Genomic DNA, 19637 nt, shown 5'->3' with positions numbered 1-19637 from the left:
AACACACAAACTCCTAGTCTATTTTATTACACCAGATCAATTTCCTTTTTAATACAATCAGATCACAATGAAGTTTTCCACACCCAAGACCTCTCTCATTTCCCTGGGATGATGACACGTTTTCCTCTTAAGAAGCTGGAAGAGAAACAGAGCAGCACACACAACATTCCTCCAGGTAGGCAGATAAAGGCTTGGAAAGAAGAAATTCATCCTTTTCTTTATGGCATCTCAGTGCCAGCTAGCCCTGTGTGGCTAGATCTTGAGAGATGGAAGAGAGTGGAGGCTTTAGGGAAAAGGAGGGAGGGAAATGCCTCATCTTTACATTTTAATTATCTTCCTCTGAGTCTGTGAAGGCGATGCTTTAAGACACATTTTTTGCCTTTGGAGTATTGGATTACAGAATGTGTCTATTAGCAAAAAGATTTCTGCAGGAAGATAGCCCAAACGTCACAGAAGGGCTTTACTACCTCCTGGAGCTGTGCGCGGAACGGACATGCCTTTTGGCAGAGAATGTCGAGATTTTGACATGTATTTTCATTCCAATTAGGAACAAACCCAAAAAGTTCAAAAATTTTCCACGAAAGAAAATTGCAGAAAATTTTCATTTAGGATTGATGGAAATGTTTTATTTGCAACAAAATTGAAACATTTCATTGTGAGTTTGATTTGTTATTTTATTTTATAACAAATACATTTTGAAATGAAAAGTATTTAAAAGGAAAAAATCTAAATGTTTAATTCCAACAGTGTCCAAACGGGATATTTTGACATTGGGAAAAAAAAAAGGCGGAGGGAGAGAAAAAAGTTTTGCCAAAATAAAATGTTGGCAGAATTGTCCCCATTGATTTAGCTGGATCTGCATTCTCAGCCCAAAGATTGTTCCATGAAAGTTCTTCTGACCACCTCTGCCACTCCACACTTTGCAGAGGATATTACAATTGAGGGTGCATTTTGCTCACACCCAGAATTTTTTAAATGCAGCTCATCCGCATTCAAATATTCTCATTATTTACTTAATTATCTCTCTTATCAATAATACACTTTTGGGGTGCAGAATTGAAGAGTGACAAATAAACAGACCATTATTTAACACAAATTCATTCCCGGAAGTACACATGGACATCACGGTTTGAAATACCCGGTGCTCAATTCTCCTGTCACTTATACTGATGGAGAACAGGAGCAGCCTCACTGAAGCTAATGGAGTTACACGCGAGTCACGCAGCTGGTGTAAACAAGAAGAGAACCTAGACCCATACAGGCCACTGGGTGCTAAAGCTGGAGCCATGAAAGGCTAACAGCCGTCTCCAGCCATTCAAAGGCTGCCCCAGCAGATAATGATCATAGGAAAGCAGCAGTGGAACCTGCAAGTCTTTAATTTGATCTAAAAACACAGGGTCTGATCCTCTATTGCTGTGCTCGTGTGCAATCCCATGCAACCCGTCTGGGGTGACATGCTCACTTAGGAGCATTTTTATATTCGCTTTGCACAGGAGCAGACGGCTGCTCAAGCTGCAGCATGTCAGAGAAACTGGCCTTGGCGCTTCCAGGCTACCCAGGACATTTTCCAAGATCCAGGTCACATGGCTGGTGACTTGTCAGAGTGACCTACATGGCTGCGGGGCCATCCGGAATGGATGATTAGTGTGGGGTGCGGAGTGCTGCAGTTACACCCTCCCCCTGTGAAGAGCTTAGACTGTGTATCCCCTAGTTTCCCCAGCACATTGCCCTAAGAGGAGAGATGCAGGGAAATCGACCTCAAAACCATCACAGTCCATCCTCCTAGCGCCAGCTCTCTGGACCACTCTCCTCTCACTCAAGCCTCTCCTTTTGATCTAGTGACTGGAGGCCTCGTCGGGCTTCCCCAGGGACTTCCCTCTTGTTGGTTGGTTTGTTGCCTGTTTGGAATCAATTAAAACAAAATCAGACGGCTGATACGTTCTGTGTGTCCACAACATAAGAACATAACATAAGAGCGGCCAGACTGGATCAGACCAATGGTCTGTCTAACCCAGTGCCCTGTCTTTCAACAGTTGCCAATGCCAAATGCTTCAGAGGGGGGAACAGGCCTGGGCAATTTATGAAGTGATGCATCCGCTGTGGTCCAGTCCCAGCTTCTAGCAAACACTTTGCCATGTTAATTGGAAGAGGAACGGTCAGAGCTCCTTGCTGAATTCTACCCAGACTCCAGGGTTAGTTCCTTGGCTTCAGCCGCCTGAGGGTATCAACTGAAATGACAGACACAACCACAAAGGAGTTCTCGTGCCTGATCAAAGTGGGAGCTAGACAAAAACAACACAGACTCAGAAGTTACAAAACAGGAACACAGCAAACGCATTCTGCCCCTCCACACCTCATTCATACATATCCCTAACCACACAGCAGAATGTAGAGGAGACAGAATCCTAAAAGCCCTTCTCTGACCAGGAAGTTCTGAGAGCATCTATCGAAATGCAGGACTAACCCTCCATCACGTGTGAGTCTCTTAAGGCTTGCTATAGCTTTGATAGGACCCTTAAAGGAGCAGCTGGGTGGGTGGACTGGGGCGGGGGAATAGGTTGAGGTAGCTAAAGGTATAATTGTTTTGATATCCCTGGAGCATCCATATTAGTGACATTCCACACGAAGAATTAAAACACCTTAATCCTAATGGACCAAATTCTGCAGTCCTTACTCACCCAAACACCCACTCAACTTGGTGGGGTTCTGCATATCATTGCTTGATCGCCAAGTGCCTTACGAACAAGGACTAGCAACATTTTCCCCTGTTTACAGCTAGGGCAACTAACTAGCCCATGATCAGAGGCTGGGTTGAACCAACCCCCCCCAGTCCACTGGCTCCTCAGCCCACACACAGGGCCACACTGCTTCTCTACTTCATGCCCTTAGTAGGTGATGATGTCCTGCAGGCCACCCCTCCGGACAGATGACTGCCTGTAGTTGGAGGAAACAATTTTCAACCTGTCTGAATGACCAGAGGGTAGTGTAGTGAGAGTATTTCCCAGCTCACTGCACATCATTAATATAGCATTAAAAAAAATCCTGCCTGACAAATATTCAGTCCAGGACAAATTACTTGTAACCATCCAGATATTGCTGCAATCAACATATGAATAGCTCTGAAGACAGGAAGCAAATATGATGCAGCACCAAGGTGTGTACAGAGCTTTCACTGGACTCCTCTCGGAAGCTTGGCTTCTGTTTGGTAAGTCACTTCCAACCACAAATCAGACAGAAGCGTCTTCAGGTGCCAGCTGACAACCCTTCCCCGCACGCTTTCTCTGTCCCCTGCCCACCTCCCTGAGCCACACTTTGAAAAAGAGGATATTTTGATACCAATGCACAGAAACCATCCTACGGAGAGTCCAACCAGGATGAAAAGCTGCCGCTTCCCCACTCCAAAAACATATGAAATACAAGTCTTGCACTGAAAGCCTAACCGGAGATGCCTGCACAGATCTATTGTCATTATTACTAGGTATTTGTTAGGTGTCTCCCAGTAGCACCACGGAGCCTTAGTCAAGGACCAGAGCTTCATCATGCTAGGCTCTGTACACACCCACAAGACACAGTTGCACCAAATTAACTAAAGCTGAGATGCTACACTGACAAAAGAGATTAAAAAGAGTGTGACTGGTTACCTTAGAAAGGAGATGAATGACAGGGGACATAAGAAAAGTATATCAAATAGTGATCTAGAGAAGGCAGATTTGGGGCTGTCGGTTCTCTCTGTCGCAACATAAGAGCAAGGGGACATTAAATGAAATTAAACACTGGCAAATTCAAAATAGGTAAAAAATACTTTTTCATACAGTGTATTAGTCAGTGGAACTCACTGCCACAGGAAATTGATGAGGCCAGGCATTTAGCAAGGCTCAAAGAGGATTAGATGCTTATATAGATAACATGAATATCCAGAGTTGTCATGGTAAATGCTAATGTAAATTCTAGAAGGGGCATTAAACCTAATGCTTTAGAATGTAAGCCAATCTCTAGCTAAAGAATGTAAGAGACCTAAGGCAGGGGGCAGATTATCCCACATCTGTCCAATGTAAGGTTTCCTCTATCTGGTGCTAGCCACAGTCTGACACAGCATGCTGGGCTAGATAGAGCTTAGATCTGATCCAGTCTGGTAATGCCTATGTTCCTATGATTACTGGAGTGGTGCAACTGGAGTGGTGCAATCACAAAAACAATGCAAGAAAGTCCACATACCAAGTTACATTGATTTAACTAAATTGATGCAACAATATGTCTTTTGTTCAACCAGTGCTACTTTGCATTTAGATCAGGCCTCTAGCTATCCCTGAAATTTCCAGAGCAATGCTTAGCACTTATATAGCAGCTTTCCACCCAAAGATTGGATGGCGCTTTACTCAACATGGTCAGTTTTATTATTTCCATGATATGGTTGGGGAACAGAGGCACAGAGATGTGAAGCAACTTGTCTGAGGTCAGACAGACTCTCGGCAGGAAATGAGTAAGTCATTTAAATTTGCTGTGCCTTGGTTCTGCATCTGTAAAATGGGTATAATAATTCTTTTGTTGGTCTTGTCTGTTTAGACTGTGAGCTCTTTGCAGCAGGAGACTGTCTCATGGCTGTGTCTGTCTGTGCAGTGCCCAGCAAAATGGGATCCCGATCTCTGCTGGGGGCCTGTAGTTACAACTCTCGTAAAAACACTGTACAGTGATACTAATCATAGCAACCTATACAATGGAAACCTGATGTTTATGGTGGCTCTGGGTTTCACTAGGCATAAGCTGCATTTTATTATATTGGAAAGCAGGATTCCGAGACCTGCTTGGAGAGTTCAAACTCACCTCATTAGCCACAGAAATGCTGCATTCTAACCACAGGGCTGCACAATTTATTTTCACAAATCACTCCCCATGATTCCTCTAAAAAAAATAAACTGCTAATCAAAAGTCTCAATTCATTAATTCTCTCTCTGTTTGATCAGTGATAGAAACCATCAGCAGAAATCTATGCTGACACCTCCCTCTTAAAAACACTGGGGTTTCTCTTGATCCCACAGGGAAGCTGACATTCCACAAATCACATTAGGGTTTAAAACAAAATATGATAATCCCAGGTCCATGGATTTTTGACATGTGATGCCTAATATTTTCTCCCAGCCCTTTGGTTCACGAAGGGGTGACATATCACCAGCTCAGCTTACACTTCTGCAGGCCATGAGCAGCTGTGCTTGAAAGAAGGGTTTACACACTAGGCAAAAATTATTAAATGCCAAGCTAGAAACATTAACTGAAGAGGCCTCTAATTATGAAGTGCCATTGTCCACTAGAGAGAAATTCCTGCTGTAGGGCATTTAAAATATAATCACAATTACACATCTGGGAGGTTGTTCCACCAACGCTCCCAAGGTGCTTTGCAGGCATCTAATCTGTGGGGGAGATATCAGGGTTATTTTACAGACAGGGAAACAGAGGTAGGAGGCCGGTCTTGTGGTACAGGCGCTTGCTAAAGTGCTTTGAGCTCTACAGCGGCATAGTCAAGCTAGGTCTCAGTGTTTGTGGTAGCAAGAAGAAGCCATGGGAAGAAAGAACCCCTCCCCACAAAGCCCGGTGAAAGATGAGGTTTTTGGGTGAACTAGGATGTAATTGGAAGTGCCTGGCAGCAGAAAATTCCTCATTTCTGTATCAAAACCTGGAGGTTTGTAGAAGGATTTAATCCCAGCCCTGGTCGGTTTCTGGCGCTTTGCTCTGCTAATCACAGTAATTGGGAGCCTGCCTAGGGCTCAGGGACACAGCAACAGGCAGGATTCAGTTAAACCGAGCTTCTGCTGTGTGTGTCCTGTTAAGAAACATGTGGTGGGTTTGTCGTTCAGCTCGGGGCTCTCTACGTGGAGAGGCACAAGGGACCCCTTCCCAGAATGCCAGCGTACACACTGAATTGTTTTCATAGAACCTTGGCCCCAGAGAGTTCCTGGAATTCAGCTAAAAGCTGAGTGCACAAGAATAAAACCAGACGGCCCAGAGGATTAGCCTTGCTGGAACATACTTCCTTCATGTCAGTGGAGCAATTAGCATGATCAGTTTCCCTCTCATTGACTACACGCCTCTGAAAAAGGAGAGCAACATAAAGTAACAACATATTCCGTGTCTAGTCCAAGTGTGCCAGCCAGTTCCCAATGGAAAACTCCCCTTGACTTTGATGCAGACTGGATCACGCCCTTAGAACTGAAGCTTTTCAGAATGGCCATATGTCCACCCATTTCCCCTAAATGCGGGTGTGTTTGGAGCTGGGGACTTAGGCCCATTCGTGCCACGAGGTACGTGCCGTGAGCCGTCCCACTGACACGTCTGTGCAAAACTGGGGCCTGTGATCAAGGCAAAAGATCCCACCATGAAATGAGGATCTGGCTCTGAACTGTTCATGGGTTTCAGTTCAGCTTCAGCTTCTACCCAAGAGAACATTTGCAAAGTGAGGAGTGATTCATACAGAAGAGTGCTACTAATGGACGACAACCAGTATCACACACCACCACCATGGAGCAGTTTTCCATTTTCAGAGCAATTCTCACATCTGAGTTAAAGGTTATGGGCAAAGCAGGCAAGTATTCAACTGATGGAGAAACTGAGGCACAGAATGGCAAGGCAACTTGTCCAAAGCCACAGAGAGAGTTAGGGCCAGATTTTCCAAGCAACTTGAGGCACCTAAAGCTGCAGATAGGTATTTTTGAAATCCCACCTGGTGCCTAAGGGAGTTGGGCACCTAACTGCTGTTGATTTCAAATGGAGGGAGGTGCCTAACTCATTGGGATGTTATAATAAATCCCATTGTCAGAACTGAGATTTGAAGGAAGGGAGCCGTGAGCCCCAGCCCCACGTTCACACCCCAGTATGCTTGTGCAGGAGGAGCAATCTTCGTTCCACAGCGTTTTATATACTGCAGGTGTGTACAGGACCTACATCTATTTGTACTTTAAAAATATATATTTTGCATGCTCCCGGCCCCCGAGACTGTGAGCAGGACCAAATACAGGGAACCCTGGGCCCACACAGAGCTGTTGGCAGCATTAGGACCATGCTGAGTATTTTCAACAATTTTGCATCTGAAAAATCAGAGAAAAGAAATCCAAACCGGACTAGCAAGGAAATAAACCCAATGAATCAGCAACAGCATGGGAACAAAGTCCTCCTGGATGGTGTCAGGACAAACCTGCTCATCTGGTTGTGGACCTGGCCCTTGTAATGCTAAACAAGCAAAACTGGGTCTTGGGAGAGATTCGGAGCAGCACTGGAAACCCATCTTTGGAGACCAGGTAGAGAACGCGCCCAACATCAGGCCTCTTGTAGGTAATTTCTAGCCCTTCCTGCATGGAACCGTTGCAGGACTAGGATGTTGATATTTGTGGTATAGAATGCATGGAGTGTCCCAAGAGCTTACTCAAGGGCTTAGGTAGCAGGGTCGCCTTAGCGGTCGAAGAACTTGCTTTGCAGTTCTGGCCTTTTGTGAAGCACAGATTCGAAGCCTGATAGCCTTGTGTCATAAACAGATAGCTAAGGGTTATTGTCTCTTTCACCTGAAGCACCTGACCAGAGGACCAATCAGGAAACAGGATTTTTTCAACTCTGGGTGGAGGGTTTTTGTGTGTGAGTCTTTTGTTCTGGGTCTTCTGCCGGAATCTCTCTCAGCTATAAAAAGGATTTCTATTTCCTGCTTTCTAATCTTCTGTTTACAAGTTGTGAGTACAAATATAGTAAGACAGTAAGGTTTCTATTGTTTTCTTTGTATTTACATGGATATAGTTGCTGGAGTGCTTTGAATTGTATTCTTTTTGAATAAGGCTGTTTATTCATATTTCTTTTAAGCAATTGACCCTGTATTTGTCACCTTAATACAGAGAGACCATTTGTATGTATTTTTCTTTCTTTTTTATATAAAGCTTTCTTTTAAGACCTGTTGGAGTTTTTCTTTAGTGAGGAACTCCAGGGAATTAAGTCTGCAGCTCACCAGGGAATTGGTGGGAGGAAGAAGTCAGAGGGAAATCTGTGTGTGTTAGATTTACTAGCCTGACTTTGCATTCCCTCTGGGTGAAGAGGGAAGTGCTTTTGTTTCCAGGACTGGAATTAGAGAGGGTGGACTCCCTCTGCTTAGATTCACAGAGGTTGCTTCTGTGTCTCTTTCCAGGAGCACCTGGAGGGGAGGGGAAGGGAAAAGATTTATTTCCCTTTGCTGTAAGACTCAAGGGATTTGGGTCTTGGGGTCCCCAGGGAAGGTTTTTCAGAGGGACCAGAGTGCCCCAAAACACTCTAATTTTTTGGGTGGTGGCAGCAGTACCAGGTCCAAGCTGGTAACTAAGCTTGGAGGTTTTCATGCTAACCCCCATATTTTGGACGCTAAGGTCCAAATCTGGGACTAAGTTATGACACCTTGTCTCACTTTAAGTAGAAGTGCAGAATCCTCTGTGTTTATTTTACGGGGATTTGAAAATGGGATCTTAAAAGCTGAGCTCTCAGAAGCTCTAAAGAGCCTGTGAGTTCCTTCTGATTAACAGCATTCTTCTCCACCTTTTGTTGCAGAGACTCAGAAAACTGCCAATATTCAGAGTTCCTGGAAGGAAGAGATTCACCTGCACCCGTTGCTGCCTCGCTGTAACACAGACACACTGGCCTGATCTAGGACTCAGAGTGGAAGACTTGAGAGCTAGGTTCTCAATGCTGGTTTGGCTAATGCTGCCTTGCTGTGTGGCCCGTTCCTCACTGTGTCTCTAAAATGAGAATCACAAAGCACCTCAATGTTGTCTTTGCTGCAGACTTAAGTCCAGATATCTGCATTGGATTTACTCCTCGCCAGTTGGCCTCTGTCTCACAAATACAAGCACATATTCATTGCAACTCTGAGGCCCATCGAGCCTCCCTGACTCAGGATCTGGTTTCTCTGTAACAGCGACAGTAATTAACCAGGGGAACAACTTTCCAGGGGCTGGGGTGGGTTCTCCATCACTGACAGCTTTTAAATCACGACTGGATGTTTTTCTACAAGCTTCTGCTCTAGGAATTATGTTGGGGCAGGTCTCTGGCTTGTGTCAGACAGGGGCTCAGCCTAGATGTCACAATGGTCCCGTCAGGCCTTGGAACCTATGAATCCGATTCCTTCCCATCAGCAATTTGGTTCAGCCGTCCTTCTCCTGCACACAGTTTTTCTTATAACCTCAACCCATCCTAAAAATTGTTTAGGGCCTAAGAGCAGCCTGTAGGAAGCAGCGTTGTCCAATGGCTATGGGCACTGGATTGGGGCTCAGGACACCAGGGATTTATTTCCATCTCTGCCAGTCAGTCACTCCACTGCTTGGTGCCTCAGTTTCCCCATTTGTGACATAGCTATATATCTTACCTGTAGGGTGGGGATAATGATACCTCTGTAAAGTGCCCTGAGGTCAGTGGCTGTAGAGAACCTGCTATTTGTTATGAGAGAGGTGAGTGCAGTATACATGCATCCCAGGAGCAGTAGCAGGGTGGCCATGGGGAGTGGTTACCAGCTCTGAAGGAGAGTGAGCTGCCTCGAGGAGCGAAGTCCTGGCCCTTGTACTGACGTGTTATAACTCATATTACTGTCCCATGGCTCAGTTTTCCCCATCTGTAAAGCAACAGCAGCTATGGATGAAAGTTCCCCTATCCCCAGCGGGGCTGTGACATCTGACAGAGGAAAGGTTGTGAGACTGGAGAAGGACCAGCGGGGGTCATTTTCCACTTTTCAGAGTTAAATGTCTGCCAATTTCTCCTTTTCCGAAGCACGGATAGTCTGGATCCCCCTGGGCCGGAGCACTGGGAATCAGTAGAGAGGCAGAGACAGCGTGAGGCCAGTCCCAAAGCCTCCCAGCGACAGCCCACACCATGAGCTGCAGGGGAGAAGGGGATTCCAATTTGTTTGTTTCAAAAAGGCGAGAGACACCTTCAGGAGCTGATGGAGGGCGATCAAGCAGCAGAAAGGTGGCGTAATCTCCCTGGCTGGAGCAGCACAGAGCCCTCCTGTGCCGCATACTGGAAGGTGCGCAGGGAGTACAGCTCTGACCTCGTCTGCCAGTTTCCCCAGCCCTCCAAGCTGGATGCTTTTGCTCCACTTTGTCGAGAGGCTGCTGGTAAATTGGGGACTCAGGCGGGGAAGCGGCCAGAAAGACAGCACAGCACAGCCGTCAGGAAAAATCTTCCCCGGCCCCCAGCTTGCTCATTCAACTAGACAAGGATCCATCTACAGATTGTTTTAAAGCACCAGGCCAGAGTGGAAAGTTGATTTAAGCATCACACGGCTCGAGCTATTTTAATTTAACTGATTTATTAACATTACATGGAATTACCAGTTCCTGCATCCTTTCCACTTGCACTCTTCCTCCAGTGGGTTTGGGTCTACCTGCTTCCTTACAACAACCTACCAGAGCTCTTAACCAGTGTGATTTCACTGAGGAGCTACTGTTGCACCTACAGGACCTTACAAATGCCTCCTCTCAGAGCCAGCAGTCATGCCAGATTGTACAATGGAATTTTCTACTTGCACTGAGCTTTTAGGAACCAGCCTGCGTACATGTAAGTGCAACTAGGAAGGGGGACGTGGCTCTGACCCTTCGCTTTTCCCAGCCACTGCAGGGTCCAGCTCCCTGAACACTCCCTTCCTCCCCACTCATCGTGAGATATTAAAACCAAGCTCTGGCCCATGCAGCTCCATGCCCTGGAATGGAGGAAAATGCTGTTTGCTAACCAAAAATGGACAGTGTGTGTGTGTGTGTGGCGGGGGGTGGCCATACAAGCCCCACGTGACCTCGTAGGAGAGCACAAAAGGGGTTTAACAGCTTCACCTCCCACATCTGGTTGTGCTTAACATTTGTGTAGCTAATGGGGCTGTTTGGGGGTTGTTGTTTTTCAAGCCTAGCACATGGAGCAGGCAGAACGCTGGAGCCAGAGGCCCTGCAGTGCTGGGAAAGGGATTCCTGAGCCAGGTTGTGTACACTGCTGGATACAGCTAAAGAGATCTAGGTTCCCCCATGCAATAAAACCCGCCCCCCACACACACAATGCAAGAGTGAGAAGCTGCCTCAATGCCCTTCCTTGCCCCCCCCAAACGGTAAGAGACAATAACTAGCCTCGTTTGCTACGGCGGTGGCTCCAGCCCTCTGCGTACTGATGCCCAATTTGAGGGGGGGTTGGGGGAGCAGGGATTATCTATCCCAATTTTGGAGAAGGGAAACTGAGGCCCAGGGAGGTTGCAAACCAGATTTTCCAGAGCTTGGTGCCCATTGAGGCACCTAAACAGAATGGTCTGTCTGGAGCAGGGAGGGGGGTCTCCATTGTTCTTAATGGGAACTGAGGGCTCTCGGAACTCTGCCCTCTCACTCACTTGCCAAAGCCCGGAAAGCCAGTCTGTGGCAGGACCAGGAATAGACCCACATCCTCATTCCGTGCCTCAGCCCTAGGGCAAGGCTGGTGAGCAAGGGGCTCCTAACAGGACTGATGGTTGTTGTGCTCACTGGGCCTGCCGGATTACCCAGCTGTGAGCTCAGCCACGGGCAGCAAGTGTCAGTCCATAAAATGTCACAGTAACCGGTCCCAACACCGGTAAATGGGAAAGGTGCAGAAAAGAGACAGACAGGCTGAATTAGCCCCACGAAAAGCCCCCTGATCTAGTTCAAGGACCGTGGCTGGCCAACAAGAACAGGGAGAGCCCATCTCATTTTGTCTTAAAGAAAGCAGGATCTGACTGTACCAACAGCCCCTCTCAATCAATGTCTCTCGTCTCCAAAAGGACAGTTCTTATCTTCAGCGCCAGCTGACAGACTGTCAGACAAGGAGGGTTTCTTTCTAGACTCTCTTCAGCTAAAGGGAAATGCTTTAACCCTTGGGTTTCCCCTCTTTCTGTATCTTTGATAAAGCTGAAAGATGGTTAACGGTGTGTTTGCCCTGGTACTAAGCAGACTGGGGTCAGCTTCAGAAAAAGGATTTAGTTAAATCGCTTATTGTCCTGGATCCATTCCCAGCTTCAGTATCCACACTTCAAACACTGCATCAGCACAGCTGGGCCACTACAGCACGTCAATGTAGACACGCCCCACGCCGACAGGAAGGGGTCTCCCATCGCTGAGAGTTGCTAGGCTTGTGCGGCCAACCTAGGGCTGTCTACATTGGGAGTCAAGTCAGCACAGCTGTGTCTCTCGAGGGGATGGAGTTTTCAAAGGAGCTGATGGATGAAGTCTGCCATTGACCTCGCTCCCACCTCTCTGGAGGTGGCTTAACGACAGTGATGGGACTCCGTCGCTGTACTGCGCGTCAACGTTGAAGCGCGACAGTGGAGCCGGAAGGACCAGAATCCCACACTGCGCCGCTGCAGCGTTTAAAGTGTAGCCATATCTGAAAATGTCCCTTGGTTAGTTACGTGTGCGAAGGCAAGGCAGGACCGAGCCCCTCGGTTTTACATCCCCCAAATAAGATTAGTCTATTACCTATTTGAAAATAACTCATGATAATTTTATAAAAAATGCAGTTAGAGACAAATTAACCCTAGTGATGGCAATGGGGACACACCAGGACCCACTGGGCCAGTTCCTCAACAGGTGTAAATCACATAGGTTGACTGACTGCAATGGAGCTATGCTGCTTTACTCCAGCTGAGGACGCAGCCTTTAGCATTTAATCCCCTTGAATCCTGCCTGATTTAGCAACAGTAGCAGCAGAATTCAAGCAGCGTTCTTCACACACAAAAGAAAAAGATTTATCTTGAGCGGCTAAATCCACTTAGGAGAGCTTTAGGGGCCATAAATTGATTGTGCTGGGGGGACAGCCATGGGAACAGGAAGCAGCTCCTCACTTACTGAGCTTTCCACTCTTCTCCTGAGTCACGACTGGAGCTGGCTTAGAGATGTTTGAAATGTCAGTAAACACACGCGTGTGCACATGCTTATACACACAGATCAGACTGAGATTGCTGGAGACACCATCTCTTACCTTCCTAAAGCCCTTTCTCATACCAAGGTGGAAAAAAAGCAACTCTGCGTTCTAAGGTCTGGTCTAACCACAGTTTTCATAGTGGTGTAGCAATGGCTGTTAGGAGTGTGATTTTATCATTATCGATAAAGCATTGCAGTGATATCATGGATGCAGTCATACAGGTATAAATGAGCTTATTTCTGGATGGGGAGTAAGCTCTCATGGTACAAATACAGTTGAACTGATGTAACTGCATCAGAGGCAGTTCAAACCCTCACTGTTGAAGCAGAACTGAAGAGGTTTTCTTAACCCCGAGTGCTAGTTTTCAGTTCAGAATGAGGCACGTGGTGAGCTATCTCCATCTTCCTTAAGCCAAAAGGAGTAAGAGTGACCATGTGGTCTTGTCGGCTGGATCCTGCTCATGCACTGTTGTGGGGTCTCCTCTCACCCCACAACATTCTGTTGGCTCCAGAAGCAAATGGGCTTTTAACAGTTTGTCCATACAATCCTGAATCATAGGATTTAGTTGGGGATTGGTCCTGCTTTGAGCAGGGGGTTGGACTAGACACCTCCTGAAGTCCTGTCCAATCCTGATATTCTATGATTCTGTCCCTCCCTCAGAGCAGTCAGTGGGGGATTCCGATTCGAGGTCCAGATGAGAAATTGAATTATTCTCAAAGGCAGGAAAGAATTTGGCCTGGTCACTGTCACTTGGCTCCAGCGTCCTGCATACTTCCCGAGTCTTTGAGAATCATGTAGCAACTGCCCTTGTTATGTTCACAGCCTGCAAACAGAGAAGTTAGACTGTGAATATAAAATGCTCTTTTAGGCAGTTGCAAGGTAACACTACTTTATTTCTTACAATCCAGCACTTGAACGCACAGGAACCAAAACCGGAGAGACACAAAGCAAGATGCTCCATAATGCAGAGAGGCCCAACTCGCCCCACCTTCTTGTAGGCTGGCCATCACACTTTCCTACAGAGCCCCCTAGCCTGCAAGCAGGACCAGGAAACGCTTTACAAATGAAAGTGACAGTTTACAGCTCCAACACAGTTTTCAAATACAGCGACTGCACTGTGCTCAGGGACCAGGTCCTCAGCTGCACGCTCTTTACTGGGGGTCAAATGCCCCATAGACGTGCCATACAACCTACACCCCTGCTGGATTCTGGGGCCCTTACCAATGTCAGCATCCTCAACAGGCTGAACCTGGCTAATTCCATGTGTTCATCTGGAGCTGCAACAATTTGCACTGGGCTTTGAACACCCCACGGGTCAGAGCTACTCTCAACAGGGGGGTTGGTTTGGCTCATTACCAAGACCGGTGTGACATTCAGACGCTAACACAGGTTTGGACTGCAATCCCTCTCCCACGTAACCCAAAAGTCCAGCGTGTTTGGAGCAGGGGTTTGGTTCGGAACCTGCGTTAGATGTAATCCCCTTTTATAAGGGCAGAGAGTCAAAGAACAGTAGATTTAGGTCAAAGCAACTTCCCTTGGGAGCCCAGTAAGTGTAGGAAACCTTTGCAAATATCTCAGTTAATCAGAGTCTTTCTGTTCAATAAAATCCACTCGCCAGCTCAGCCATTCTCACCCTGGCCGTTTCCAGGTCTCTGTGGCAGGGAAGCAGCCTCATCTGTCTAGCTGCTCTTGCTCTTCCAGCTGCCAGAAATTCCCTCCTGGCGGGGGCCATGGTTCCAGTGGACATTACAGGGAAGCTGCCAGCCAAGCATCCTTGAGGTGCTGCAGGCCCAGAGAAGGGTGGGGAAAGTCACTGGGCTTAGATGTGGATCTGGGTCGATCCGTTATTTTAGCAGCTGATGATGATGGCAGGGAGTCTGATCTGGGGAATTCACTGCATTATTCAGTGACCTCCCTATCTGCTGCGGCCTTGGTGAAAACCGCACTGCATTACCCTACTCAACATCCAAAGCGTTAAAGCCCCAAAACGTGGCAGGGAGTTCTCTTCATTGGACTCAGAGAGACTACAGCAGCTCTGGGCTTTCAGCCTAGGAGAGCAGGGCAAAGTGAGAAGAGGAAAATGATCCAGGAATATTTATTTATATCTAATGGACTGTGGGGCAAGGTAGCCTCGTGGGTAGAGCACAGGGCTGGGGGTCGGCAGGTGTGAGTTCTGCTCATCCAGGTTCTAGGAGAAGCCTGCTGCAGAGCCAGGAAGTCACAAACTCTGCATCTGTAAAGTGCAGGCATTAATCAGAGCAGAAGGGCTAACTACTTGGCAGTTCAATGGACAAACTGTAAAATCCTCCACAGATTAGCTGTGTTGAGAACCAAACCGATTTCCCCCTCTTTTTCTCGCCAGAATGAAAACCTGGGGAAAAAAACCAACATTGTTTGGGTTGAATAAACATTTCAACATATCTGACCTTTCCTCCCCAGCTTTCTTCTGGCTGAAACTGTTCACTGAATTTGACCCAAATTCGCAAAGTTTCAGTGCTCTGAAAATGAATTTACTATTTGCTATTTACTATTTGCTATTTGCTGGGTGGTGGTGGTGGTGGGGGGGGAATTCCTCAGCCCTGGAATGACTAATGACTTAGAGGGATGGAAGGGTTGATTTATTACTGTGCTTAAAGCATTCTGACGGCCTATAGATGCTATGCTGTCGAATAGCAAAGTATTAGAACATGAGCAAAGGTGCGATAAACCCATATGAAAAATTCTACACACACAGGCACACATGTGCTCCTCCCCGCCCTCCCCTCAACACTTCGTTGCAAAACCCTGTGGCTTTCAGCGTTTTCAGAACACGGGACAGATGCCTTGCATCTTGCAGAGTGCTCCAGAGTCCAGGAGCTGCATAGTCAAGAGGGTTTCAATTAAAGAAGTGTATCAAAATTTTGCAATTAAAGGCCAGTTTGCCCCTTGCATTTAACCCGAGCGGTTTCTAAATACTAACAGCCCACTTCCCTATACCAGCCCCAAACCCCAAAGGGAGCACAATGGAGTCTTGTTTCTGGTAACCTGAGCTCCCTGATTCCCAGCGCTTTAATTTTAGACTCCAACGCGCTTGCATTCCTCAGCCTTACAATGGCAGATATTTATACTCTGGAATGCAGGGCCCAGCGCTAATTCAACAGGGCTGGCTAACCAAAAGCGGCTCTCCAAACTGGACTCCAGTAGAGAGAAAACTGGGTCAGGTGGAGTTTTAGGGGGTTACAAATCTTGATATTTGTTCCCTGGCTTGCTCGGTTTCCCATAAAAGATGAACTGATGCTCCATGTAAGCATGCTGGCCAGCTAACCATGCGGATGGATGAGCCAGCTGCTAGCCAGAAGATTTGTGAAATGGCAGCAGGGCGAAGCTCGCTACAGGAGGATGCGAGAGACCTGGAGACCCACAACTGGACTGGCCATTTCTTTGAGAATATCCAAAGTTATCATAGCTCATGTGAGCACTAATTCCGGAAGGGACATTGCACCTCCCACTTCAGGGCTTCGCTAACTCATAGAGACCAGGTCGAGATTAGCATGTGGACAGAGTGTCTTGCATCTGCCGCTGCAGGGTTCTCACACCTTCGGCTGAAGCACCCGACCCTGGACCAGATGGATTTAGGTCTGATGCAGTCTGGCAGTGCCTGTGTAAGGCCCATGGCATCAGCATCTCAGTAGCTTAAACAATCTCGCCTGCCTCCAAAATGAGATTTACAAAGTTATAATAAATGCGGGGGGGAGGTATTGTCTTCTGTTTTTTTAACTTTTAGGGGTCCCATTTTCAAGCTTCTCTCTCCACCCACGAAGGCTGGAACTGGCTTCATTGTAAAATAAAAGCTTAGATTCTCATTAATCCCTAGACTCCAGGAGCAGGAGCTGCAAGAAAAACACTAGATATTGAGAGATTCTTAATATATCCATGACAGTTGGCTCCCCCGTAGCAATGAACACAACGGGCCTGTGTGCTCCGAGGCAGATGGCGGGGCCTGTGCTTAAAGCAGGGGCATCTAGACCGTATAGAGGGGGGCTCCCTGTTTTTTAACATTTGCATTGCAGTAGCAAGGTGCTGTACAAATCATGTGCGAACACGGTAAGACCAGGATTTTCAGAAGGCATTAGCGCTTGCAATCAGGCAGGAGTTCTGCTTTTACTGAAGCACCAGAGCCGGAGCTCTGTTTGGGGACAGACTGAATGTGACAGGTTAGAGAAAGGGAGATTTTAGTGTATATAAATCACTAATTTTACCCAGCTTCTGAAGAAGCTCTTGCTGGTCATTCGTAAAGTGATGAAATTCTCTAACAGTTCAAATCCCTTCCTGTTCAATCACGAGTTAACAGTTTTGACGCAGGCTTACCTGCAGTGCTGTCCTGCGTCAGAGCAAGCTCTTTCCCCGTGACTGCTCCTGTCAGACGTTACAGTTCTGATAAGATGCTTCGGTCATCTCTGCTCACTTGCTCTGAAGATGATTTTATTTCCAATCCAAGTTAGAAGCCTAATGTGGTCACGGGCTTATGAATGGGTCAGCTTTGCTGCTGGTTAAGAAAACTCCACAGAAACCTGATTCCCGCCCAGCACACACACTTTTCCTTCCCTCCTTTCGAGTCTGCAATATTTCAAAACTCCTCCAAGTTTGACATGGTTACAGAATGGAAAAAGTGGGGGGATGAGGGAAAACCATTGCGTTGCCCTCAATGGCATAATGAGGCAAAGGTCGATTTAAAAAATATGTCTCACATGTGAAAAGCAAAACCATTTCAGTTTGAAATAAAATGAAACTTCTAATTTCAGTTTGAAATTTCCTGTACAGAACCCCCCGCCCATGAAAACAGTGTTTTTCTGTGAAAAAAAACTTTAATTTCGATAAATCCCATTTTTCAGCCATAAAATTTTCCTTTCAGCTTTCTATGCTCATCATCCGGTGAATGAAACTGCCCTGGCCTGAGTCAGGAGAGAAGCCCATGGAAGATGGTTTGGGGTAGAATTCTAGCCCTCATGCAGGACTATTGCCAGATCCCTGTTAGAAAATCTCTTTGCCCAATCCCCCAACACCTTGCATCTTGAGCAGTTACTCTATCCCTGCACAACATAACATTCCCACTCAGTGGCTAACCTCACCTGCTTTGCACAGCTCTGAATGGCAGCATGAAGTTCAACGCGCAGGTTGAATTAACTGCTCAGGTGATGTAAATCTGCACCATTCCACTGACTCCTGCATCGATTTGTACCAGCGGAAGATTTGGCCCAGTCTCCGTCTGTCGCTACATTCCCACTTCAGTTGTGCTTCCAGTTTCTGGGCTTGGTGGGACTCATGAGTTTTTCCCCTCTGAGATCTTGAGCTGAACTTTGAGCCCAATACCCCGAAGTTCAGGTCAACCTGTTGTAAAGAGACTTTTGCAGAATTTAAATCTGGACATGGGTCAGATTTCAGAAACCCCTTCCCTCCCCCAGGTAAGGGTACATTTGAACTCAGGCATTCGGGATAAACTTTTGAGAAAATCTAACTCTGAACTCAGGTAGAGAACAGGCGAAGCAGCGAGTGTTTCCTCTCTCTCTCTCTCTAGCTCCCATCTGCTAGAAATTCCTTTCCTGCAATGACAGCGTAAGCCCAAAGGAATGGGCTACCCTCCTGGAGACAGCTGGGGGCTAAAGAGGCCGGGGGGGGGGAGAATTCTTGCTGCATTTTTCTAGGATAGACACTGTCACCTCAGATCAGCTTCTCTCCCTTTTGCCTCATCTTTGTCATTCTGCCTCAACCTGTCAGAGCAAGACAGAGTCTCATGTTATACCCTGGGGGTGGTGTGCAGGGTGAAAGCAGAAAGCCAGAAATAGAGCAACTTGAGGTTGCCACTTCAAATCTGGCCCAGCAGGGTAGTGAGCTGTTATGTTTTCTGACACACAAACAGACACATTAGAAGATTATGACATCACACTACTTTATTTCTTAGAATTCAGAACCACAAGAAGCCAAAACAGTGAGAGATAAACCAGGCTGCTCCCTACAATAGAAAGGCACAACCCACCCCACCTTACTCTAGACTGGCTATCTGCTGACTGACTGCTCACAGGCTTCCCAACAGAGCACCCTGCCTGTAAGCAGAACCAGGAAAACCCCTGAGATCACAATTTTAGCACAGTTTTCAGTACACCAGATGATCAAGTGTCACTAGCATCTAATGGCAGCTCAGAGTCATAACAGAAGTGGGCTGGTCTTACTGCCTGGTGGACAGGTGTCAATTTTGCTTCCCAAGAGCCCCATCCCTCCCTTGGACTCCGCTCCCTTGTCCTGCATTAGAAATTCTCTTTTGCTTCCCTCGCTCCTTCTAGCCTCTTCTCCTGTTACAGGAATCACCTGACTTTCTTGTCTCTCTGCTCCTGGTGCTGGGACTTTCCATCAGCTAATTTGGCTGCATGACTCAGGAATGTGATCAGGGTCCCTCCCCTCACCCCCTATGGCAGAGCTCAGACTAATCCAATTCTCCCCATATGCTTCCAAATGCCATGGTTCTGACCTCACCCTAATCTCCAGTAATTGGGCTGCCGGGCAGCCAAACCCATCTGGAAATAATTGGATGTGCCGGGGCTTTGCATGGAAGATGTCCCACTCCAGATGCTACTGGTAGCCATTCCCAGGGGCTGAGATTCGGGCTCATCCCCTGACTAGAGGAGGCAGTCACTCGGGTCTTTGAAACAGAAGGCAACTAAGTCAACCAGGAACTGTGCCCGCAGATGCAGTTTTCTGGAGCT

Source organism: Gopherus flavomarginatus, chromosome 16, assembly GCF_025201925.1.
Source record: "Gopherus flavomarginatus isolate rGopFla2 chromosome 16, rGopFla2.mat.asm, whole genome shotgun sequence".
In the NCBI taxonomy this organism is placed as follows: domain Eukaryota; kingdom Metazoa; phylum Chordata; order Testudines; family Testudinidae; genus Gopherus; species Gopherus flavomarginatus.
The sequence above is the reverse complement of the archived record's forward strand: the minus strand, read 5'-3'. Positions refer to the sequence as shown.